Source organism: Olea europaea, chromosome 19 (genome assembly GCF_002742605.1).
Source record: "Olea europaea var. sylvestris chromosome 19, O_europaea_v1, whole genome shotgun sequence".
In the NCBI taxonomy this organism is placed as follows: Eukaryota; Viridiplantae; Streptophyta; class Magnoliopsida; order Lamiales; family Oleaceae; genus Olea; species Olea europaea.
The window spans coordinates 6,457,104-6,467,249 of NC_036255.1; positions in this window are offsets into that span (position 1 = coordinate 6,457,104).

The following is a 10,146-nucleotide window of genomic DNA, read 5'->3' on the forward strand; positions in this document are numbered from 1 at the left end:
ATAATGTTCCAACAATTAGGCTTTCTAGTGTTAGTTGATTCAATTTCTTGAGTGATCTTGTCAACTATACAAGCAAGTTTGTTTATAATGTCTGATTAAGTGCTTTTGTCTTAAACAAACTAGATTTTGCTTCAAATTTTGTTATACTTCATTTTCGAATTGATGGGGAAATCTTTAAACTTATAAGATCTTGTTTATCGGTTACTATAAATGTTTCAGTATCAGGATCATACACGAAGTCGTCTATTAAACTGTTGCTAACTCTTCTTTCTTCTATATAAAATGTTCTTGTATCAATATCACCCCCTAATGTAATTGAGTGTGCCCCAACACCTGTCCCACTTCCAACTGCAATTCTCAAATCCTCATAGTCTGGAAAGTGCATGTGCGATAACTTTTATCTTTGGGATGAAACTATTAATGAAAGAAATATTTATAAGTGCTAATATATGAAACATACACTTCACTAACCAATAACTCAAATTTCATATGTTTCTAAATCAAGTAATAAAGGAAGCTCACCATAAAGTAACCGTCCCATACTTCATCACTAGCAGTGAATTTCCTCGTCACATGATCCCATCCAAACCCAAAGTTATCCGCATAAGCTCAGAATACTTGTTGTATTGTTTTTTCATACCATTTCACACGACTTTTATACTGGGCATAAGTCTTTTCAACTCCAAGTTTTTGGTTAAGATGAGGAAGTATATGTTTTTCTACAGTTATCTTGCTCAACACACCATTACTATTATGCCAACCATGCGGCAACATCAACCATGAGTTTTAAAAGTTTATTGCTTTCTTCCGACGTCCATTTCAAATATTTTTCGTTACCTTTCCCTGAACCTTTTCATTTCCTTGTGTTAAATCTTCCATTAAAACTAGTGTCATATAATTAGAGAACAAATTATTAGGCAAATACAAAATGAGCAACAAAAAGTAAAGCAAACATAGCTACTTGAGCATTAAAGGACTTCCAAATTTGCCGCACAAAACTATTTTTTGAGGATGCAGGATTTCATATTTCATCCAAACAAATGGAAATCCTAGAAAGCAGCCCCTCTTATTCCTCATTGCCATGCAAGCACAAATTTTATAAAAGCATGCAATGATAAAAAAAACCAATCTGTGTTTCAAGTAAACTAATCCAAGACTCTTGTTTTTCCTAAATGCTATCCCATTCCATAGATCACTTGTTTCTGAAAACATTCTCACAATGATGCCTTCTGCTTTATCTGTATTGAAGTCAACAGTTATGTGGCAACCATTTATCGGATCTTTTTATTTACAAGTCATAGACACAAAGCTAATCCGAGTTCTAAAAATTGACATATCAATAAATCCTGGAGAAAATAGAGTTCTACCACTGCTCTCTTGTTTTCTACCTGAAAATTTTAAACATCGATCAACCATGAAAAGCTAAAGTATTGCCAGAATATTATTTGTACTTACAATAAAACCTAAAAATATCGAACAACAAGAAGCCCCAACCTTAATACACTAATCCGTGAACAAATACTCCCAGAAACATAGAAAATTTCATTAGCAAAAAAAGGTGATTTTAGTTTATATCTTTTTCTTCTTTTGTGCTTACTTTTGAAGGTATCATTTGCCATACAAAGGAAGGTGAGTCCATCGGATCTAAGGATGTGGAATATGTACAAATCCTGGGAGAAACAAAACATTCCATACTGATATTTCTGTGTCATCTGTTATAACTCAAGAAATTTATTTATTCAGTTTCATTTTGCTCCCAGAAAAAATCCTATAAATCCGATGACTAAATAACGTCGTTCTGACCACAACTTTGAGGGTACTTATATATCGAACTGTCTTATTTCTAGTTGGATACAAGCATGCAATGAACAAAGAGAAAAAAATTTGTTAAACAACGAACTTAAGAAAAAATAAATATACTTATTTTCGGCTAAATTGTATTCCTATTTTTGCATTGTCTATAGTTCGAAGCCACCAGAATTAATAAAATTTGATTAGCATTTTTTTTTAATACTTCAGAGTTTGAAGAAGTGATTCACAAAACCTGGACAAATTATTCTGACAGAATTCACTGGATTCAGCACATTCCAGCCTAGTATATCAATGTCTCGTTACAAATTAAACATGAAATTGGTTCAGAAATCAAATAGGTAGCACTGACCCCTAAACTCTCCAGAATCATCTTCTTCAGCTTTGCAATTTTGGAGATGGGTTTATCCATAAATCAAACAAAAAACTCATAGAGGGAGAGATAGAGATATACCTTGTTAATAAAGAAAAACATGGAGCTCAATTATTACCTGATTGGAATAGATGGAAGAGAAAACCCTATTTATGCTTCTATGAGAAATCTCTCGATGGATAAGATATTTTCTTCTGAGAATTCCTATTTATGTTTTCTACCAAAAAGTCTCAAAGTCTAATAAATTATAAATTCCCTGAAAGTCTTAGTTGAATACCTCAAAACTTGTAGAGACTTTTGAAAAGTTTCATTTGAATACTCCGTAACTTATAGAGACTTTTTTAAAGTCTATAAAAGTCTCTATTGAATACACCTAGACTTTTATAGAGTCTTTAAAAATTTCAATTGAATACACTGAAACTTTTTAAATCTCCAAAAGTCATTAAAAATCTCAATTGAATACAACCCCTTAACCTCTAATTACGAAAATCAAATAACCTAAACCTTAACCAGAATAAAAATCGACATTTCATGGATGAAAATATTGTTAATTTATAAGATAACTTTGAATAAAAATAGATTTTGTTCCAAACATTCACACGCTAATATTTTTAAGAAAAGGTAGATATATTTGAGGAATAATTAGTACCAAGAATATTCTTAATTACTGTTAAGAGAATCTTAAAAAATTAGTCCTATCAAGCTATAATTATTCAAATCTTCATCATCAAATTAAACATTACAAGAAAATGTCTTTTCAAATTTCTACAATGTGGGTCTTAGGGGGGTGTATTTAATCGAGACTTTTAAAGACTTTTAGAGATTTAAAAAGTTTGGATATATTCAATTGAAACTTTTAGAGACTCTCTAAATGTTTGGGTGTATTCAGTAGAAACTTTTATAGACTTTTAAAAAGTCTCCAAAAGTTACGGGGTATTCAATTGAAACTTTTTAGAAGTCTCTACAAGTTTTGGGGTATTCAATTTAGAGAGACTTTCAGGGAATTTAAAATTTTTTGGAGTTTCAGAGACTTTTTAATAGAGAATATAAATAGGATTTTTTCCCCAAAATCTCTCATCCATAGAGAGATTTCTAAAAAGAGTATGCTATTCTTATTTCCCTCTAGGTTTTTCCTCTATCTCTTCCAATTAGGTATTTCTTTGAATCTTTGCTATGAGTTTTCTTCAAATCAGATTATGGTAAATTTTCACTAGTTGATCTCTATCTCTCCCTCTAATTTCAAAGATTCGTTTTTAAGTGAATGTTGTGAATTCTCATAAATCCTCGATATCTCACATTTAACACTGTGAAAATCATATTTCCTTTAAAAAAAAAAAAATCCTCAAAAGTCTTTAAAAGTCTTTAGTAAAAGTCTCCACAAATCCAGGAAAAACTTTTACTAATTCCTACCAAATCCATAAAAATTACTTCAAATTTCACAAAGTCCATAAAAGTCACCCACTTAAAAAAGTCTCCAAAAGTCTTTAAAAATCCCAATTGAATACACCCCCCTTAATCTTTTTCTGGTTACACTATGATGCTAGATTACGTGATGGAGGTGTTAACAGTAGTTACATCAGAAAATCCCAAGCCTTAGTCGGCACGCTGCTTGCACTTTTCCCTTAACCCTTCGGATTCAATTCACCGGAGCGGGTAACTTTACTTTTATTGCTGGAGGAAGAGTTGTCAAGTTTACTTAATTCATTATTTGTAAATCACTTGCAACCCTTGATTTTGTTCATTCCTCATTGTAGGAGTTGGGAATTTACTTAATTATGCAAAGCAGAAAGTAAACAAATTTCAATTCCCACTAAGAATCTGCTTTGTATTTAAATAGAAATTGTGATAAAAATTATATATATATATATTTTTTGCAAAACCTGTAAACTCCTTTGCATTTCTTTTGTTCCAATAACCTTAATCTGCCTCCATAGTTGTCTAATTGTCCAGCCTTTAATGGAATTCCACGCAAAGAATAAGATTGTAGGAGAACCAGGGTTATTTGTTCTTGTGCTAGCAAGAATAAAATTCTCTACAAATTCTAAACTTTAGCTACTTATTTACATAAGCCCAATGGGCTTGGCCCATCTCCTGATCTGGTCCAATATTTGATTAACCCATTAATTAAATATGCTTCATGAATTAATTAATTTAATTAATTAGTTCGGGTCTATAAATAATCAACTCAATTAATTAATTTATCCAGTGCTTATTAAATTAATTAATTGGTAAATCACAATTTTCTAGTTCTCATTTTTTTTGTGACCCATCAAGTTTCCAATCACGATGCCTAACGACGTGAATTATTATTTTGATATAATCAAAATCGATAAATTAAAACATCCTTTTAATATATTATCAATTTACATTCCTTGTCCCAAATTGAAATCTAGCAATGTGTCAAGGCAACACATGTGACGAAAAATATCATGTGGTATGACAAAATCAAACTTGTTCGTTTACCGTAAAAATATAATCCCTTAGTCAATATGATACGATCAATTACGAGATATGGATAAGTGTCAATCTCAACTATCAATCATATCTTTTTATTTCTCTATTAAGTCAATGCAAGTCGAAAACTCCTTTTGTCTTATAAGTACACCTTAGCCAATAATTTTGTTATCAACTTAACTGAATAAAATATAGATCGCACTCTCGTACTATCTAAGAGTAACAAATCCTCTATTGGTTATTCATAACTTTCATATGATTCTTGACATACCCGATGCCATATTAACGGCTTTTGGCTGAGTAGCATCCAATACCGCTAAAATATGACTGTCCTCGTATAAAGCACTATGATGACCCTATGTTAAAGGACAAACTCCACTACTGAACGTTAGAAATTAACCATTAACACTTAGATAGTTATCCATGTGGAATCTCCCAACACTCCAATGTTTTATTCTATAACAAAACATCAACGTGTTCATTTAAGTGTCACAATATTTTAGCTTGTGAGATCAGCTACTTACTTCGCAAGTAAGAAATGCCACACGTGATGGTTTATCAGTAATAACAATATTTGTATCTTGTTATTACTTACGATCATGAATTATTTAAGATTCAATTATACGTAATTTGTATATCACAATCACAACTCTTTGTAATTAATAAACTATTGAAACTTGAATCTACAGACTCTATTATTTAATATTAGTCATCAAAATATTGATTTAAATAAATAATAGATTTCGCCAAAAATAAATGCATTAAACATATTAAAAGTGTTTACAACCCAAATCGATTGGACCAGGGCATAACACTTACAATAGGTTCACAAAACACAAGGAGATCACGTAGGATGAAGCATGATAATTTCATGGGTGACCCTAGTAAAGCCATGTCCAAACAAAGTCACTTATTGGGAAGAGAAAAATGGAAAACATGGTCACAAACACAAGATTAATGCTAAAATCACCTCTTACAGATACTGAAATTATACTTCTGGTTTTATTCATCATGCAACAGTCAGAAGGCTAAAGGTCACCCACCAACTTATTTATAGTTTGTTTCCTATGCCAAAATATTCAATTTGATTTAGAATCTTCTTTGTCGAATTCTTGAAGTACGACACAAAGTACATTTACGAACATGGAAAGCACAATACGACTTGAAGATTCCACTTCGTAACTGTTGGAATTGTAGAGTTTTGGAGAACAAACAAAAGAAGATTGTAAAATATAGTAACAAGATAAATTGGAATCAAAACCTTGACAAGAATGAATTTGTAAGCTTGAATATGATATCGTTGTCCTTTAATGATATTTGCCCTCCCCAAGATTGAAATGAGATGCTAAAGGGTTTTGGCAAACGATTTATAGGATTATATCAAGCTTTGTAGAGGATTTAGCATCAAAGCACAAGTGCAATCCTCCAAAACTTTAAGAATACAAGGAAGATATTGAATATAAATATAAATCAAGGTTTTGATCTTTGATGTGGAATAAAGGATGAATCTCAAGTGTTTTCAATGTATCTTTGGCATGAATAATGATCTCATATTTATAGGCCTCGATCATACACACAATGGTGCCAAAACATGCAAGAAATGCCACCAAATTCAAACCCACAACGGCAAAAAATGACCTCCAACAGTTGGATTCTTCGTACCATGTGACTGCATGGCACAACTCCATGCGGTCGTATGGAGTTCTTCAAACCCCGGGACTTAAGTCCCCATTAGTTGCATGGCCATTTTGTCCATGCTGTCGCATGGGTCAAACTCTCTCCATTTGGTTTTTTCAATTCCACTCCACTTAGTTTTTATTGAATGCTTGAATAACAATTCTAACAATCCCCAACTTGTTCAAAATTCAATAAATTCTCATATTCAAATCATACGATACTCATGCATAAGGATTAGATATCTTTAGATTTGAATCTAATCATAGTGTAATTCAAACAAAGTAAAGTCTGAGTCAAAGATGCCGTGAAACTTTGAACCAGTTATTCCACATGATAATAACGATATGATCACACACACGAGTACCACGTGTTCTCAAGTTCCTAATAACTCATTTAGCGGTGTTATGGACTTGTGCTTATCCTATTCGACAAACTTTTAAGAGAGAAATTCTAACTCTCAATTAAGGCGGCACCATCTCGAAATTCGTTTAGTTGAAATTCTTCCAATACCTTTATTACTTTTAGAGGTACTTATGTTTCATTAAGAGCTTAAAGCTCAACCTCACTTAAGTAAAAATCAGCATTATTTAATTAGGATAGAGTTATTGCGAATTTGAATAATGCTGCAACTTTTCACATATCGAACGACTTGTTGTTACACTTTGAACCCGTGAATTACCTTTTGAGTATTGATAGGTAGGGTTGCCATCACTAGTGGACCTTTTTAGTTTAGAAGTTTCAATCCATCCTACTCGAAGTAGACACCACTAAATCTCTATTTAGTGGTTTAATCAAAGGATCCGCTAAGTTCTCAAGTGACCTTGGATCAATTGGGATACTACATTACTTTATGTCCAAATGTTTGAACTTATTTATCACAGTCTCGATAAAATGTGATTGACTTAGATGGTAACCCTACTAGTTTTTGTGACTTTGATACCTAAGATGGATCCACCTATCAAAGATCCTTCATCTTGAATCTTCGTTTCTTCTATACCGTCCATGTGATTATTTATAATCAATATATAAGCATATAAATGTCACATAAACATCACATACTTTAGAATATAAAAATCTATCTACGCTATTATGTTTAAATTTGAATTATATTATTGTTAAGTCAAACTTCTCATGCCATTTCTTATGTGCCTACTTCAAATCGTATAATGATTTCATTAACTTGCACACCTTTTGTTCGTTTCTAGTAGAACAAACCCTTCGGATTGCTTCAAATAGACCTCCTCATCGAGATCTCCAATTAAGAATGTCATCTTGACATCCATTTGATGAACATGCAAGTCATGTATCGAAGCTAAAGCGAGTAATATCTTAATCGATATTATTCTAGCTATCGATGTATAAGTGTCAAAATAGTCTATTCCTTCCTTTGTCAATAGCTTTTGGCTACCAATCTAGCCTTGAAGGTATTTAGAGTGTCGTCAACATTATATTTCCTCCTAAATACCCACTTACATCCAGTAAGTTTGGATCTGGGTGGTAAATCAACAAGTTCCCAAGTATTATTAGACATTATCGAATCTATTTCATCCTTAATTGTATTTTTCCAAAAAATGATTTCTCAAATAGCCATAGCTTCTTTATAGCTAAGTAAAAGGAGATAAGTTGAGAATCAATTTCTTCCGGTCCCAAAGACTTCTCAACTCAAGTTCTCTTGCTTCTTTGTGGTTCACTAAACTAATTAATATCTTTAGAAGACATTTTATCACATGTTCCACTTGAGCTTGGGATATTTTCAAAATTTTCCCTCAATTCATTATCTGAAGACAATAAATCTTCAAAGAACTTTATATCACTTGATTCGATAATCACATTGGTCTCCAAATTCAACAATCTATAAGATTTGCTATTGTTTGCATATTCAACAAAGGTACATTTAATGCCTCTTCGACCCAATTACCAATGTTCGATTTTCTTCCTTTCCACATTTATATGTTTCAAAGGAATTCTATTAAGTATCCTATATGTACTTAATAAAGTTTCGCCCCATAAAGTAAATGACAACTTAGCATAAACATGCATAGCATTAATCATTTCAACTAAGGTTCTATTTTTTTCTTTCAGCGAAACAATTTAGTTTAGGTGTCTTAGGTGCAGAACATTGGTGAATTATGTCATATTGTTCACAAAATGTGTTGAATTCGCTAGAAAAGTACTCACCGTATCTATCACTTCTTAAGGTCTTTATTTTCCTTCTTAGATGATTTTCAACTTTGTTTTTATACACTTTAAACATATCAAAGGCCTCGTTTTATGTTTCATCAAACAAGCATACGTGTATTATAAAGTAAGTTTCCATGTTTTATGGGTTTAAAGGTGCAAATAAAGGAATTTATTTTATTTTGCCCAAGCCCCTTATAAATCTAATATACAAGGGCGCGGGCAATTTGATTCCTTTATAGGCAAGAGAGAAAATTTTGTGATAGGTTTGACTCTCTACATTGAAGATTATCGATCCCAAGTATTTTTGTGGGCTAGGGCTGACACCTCACTTTTAGGGAAGGGGTCAATCCCACTCGGATATTTGTGTAGTTGGAATGAAAATGCACGTAACCTTTTGTTCTCTCCAAAGAGCAACTCTGTGAGTTGGAAAGGAGAATCTGGAACGAAGAGCTTTCCTTCCAAATATCATGGTCGAGATGTAAAAGGTATTAGACTTTTGACTCGATGAGTTTTCCACTGATATAACATATATCTTGTGGAAAGCTCTGCATCAATCATGGTACTCTAATTTTTATGTGTTCGATGCGTTAGAGTACATATATTGGCTAGCCATCCCTGATTTCAATGTAAAAGCAAATGTTTGGTATCTTTAGCCTTATTAGATTCTATTTAGATGGTACTTGACCTTAATTATTCAATTATGCAACACAATAGTATTTATATTATAATGCACTCCAATATAATTATGTGAGAATTATTGTTAGTGCAATGTACATGAAATATGATATTATTGTCGAATATTTGTATATGATTGGACGTTCAGAATATGATCTGATTGTAAGATGTTGTTGCAATTGTACATGGATAACCATTTGAATAGTATCATATGTCATTACAACTCATTCACAGTGCATGAGACATGTACTGTGACATTTATGTGCACTTGAATACATATGTATGGACATGAAAGAAGTACCATGTATAACTAGTAAAAAACGACAATAATGAAAGTAGGAGGGAGATGATGGTGAACTTGGACATGATATACTAGGTGAGAAGATAATTTCGAATATAGATCGCCCTAAGGATGTACTGTACTATACTACACATTTGAATCGATATAATGTTTGAGGTTTTGGACAGTCGTTAAGAATAGCCAGTGATAAGGTGTTTGACGATCTTTTATCGATATACGAGCGATATCGTCAGACACCTTGGTGGCGTTGGGACTATGAATTGACACGATGTGCATCATATATACACAATTTTTCAATGCAATATCCTGAGTGTTCATAAGCTACGACAAATACAACTATGATCTCATGATTCTCAATAGACTCTCAATAGACGACTAAGGATCCTCAGGCATCCAAAATAAGATTCTGAGTATCCGTGGCCTACGATAGATAAGACTAATGGACAACTACAGATCTCTGACAACTAAAGTCGTCCATGTTGTTGGCCATATTAATGTCTGAGCTAATATGGTACATTAAATGGCGATTCATCCTCAAAACCTAAAAGACGACTGAGTTGACATATGAAAGCAAACATAAAATTTAATAAAGAGATCACAAATATAAAAGTATTTAAATCAAGCAACATCGTCAGACATTCAACATGGGAAGTTAGGGAGCTAAATTTACATATTT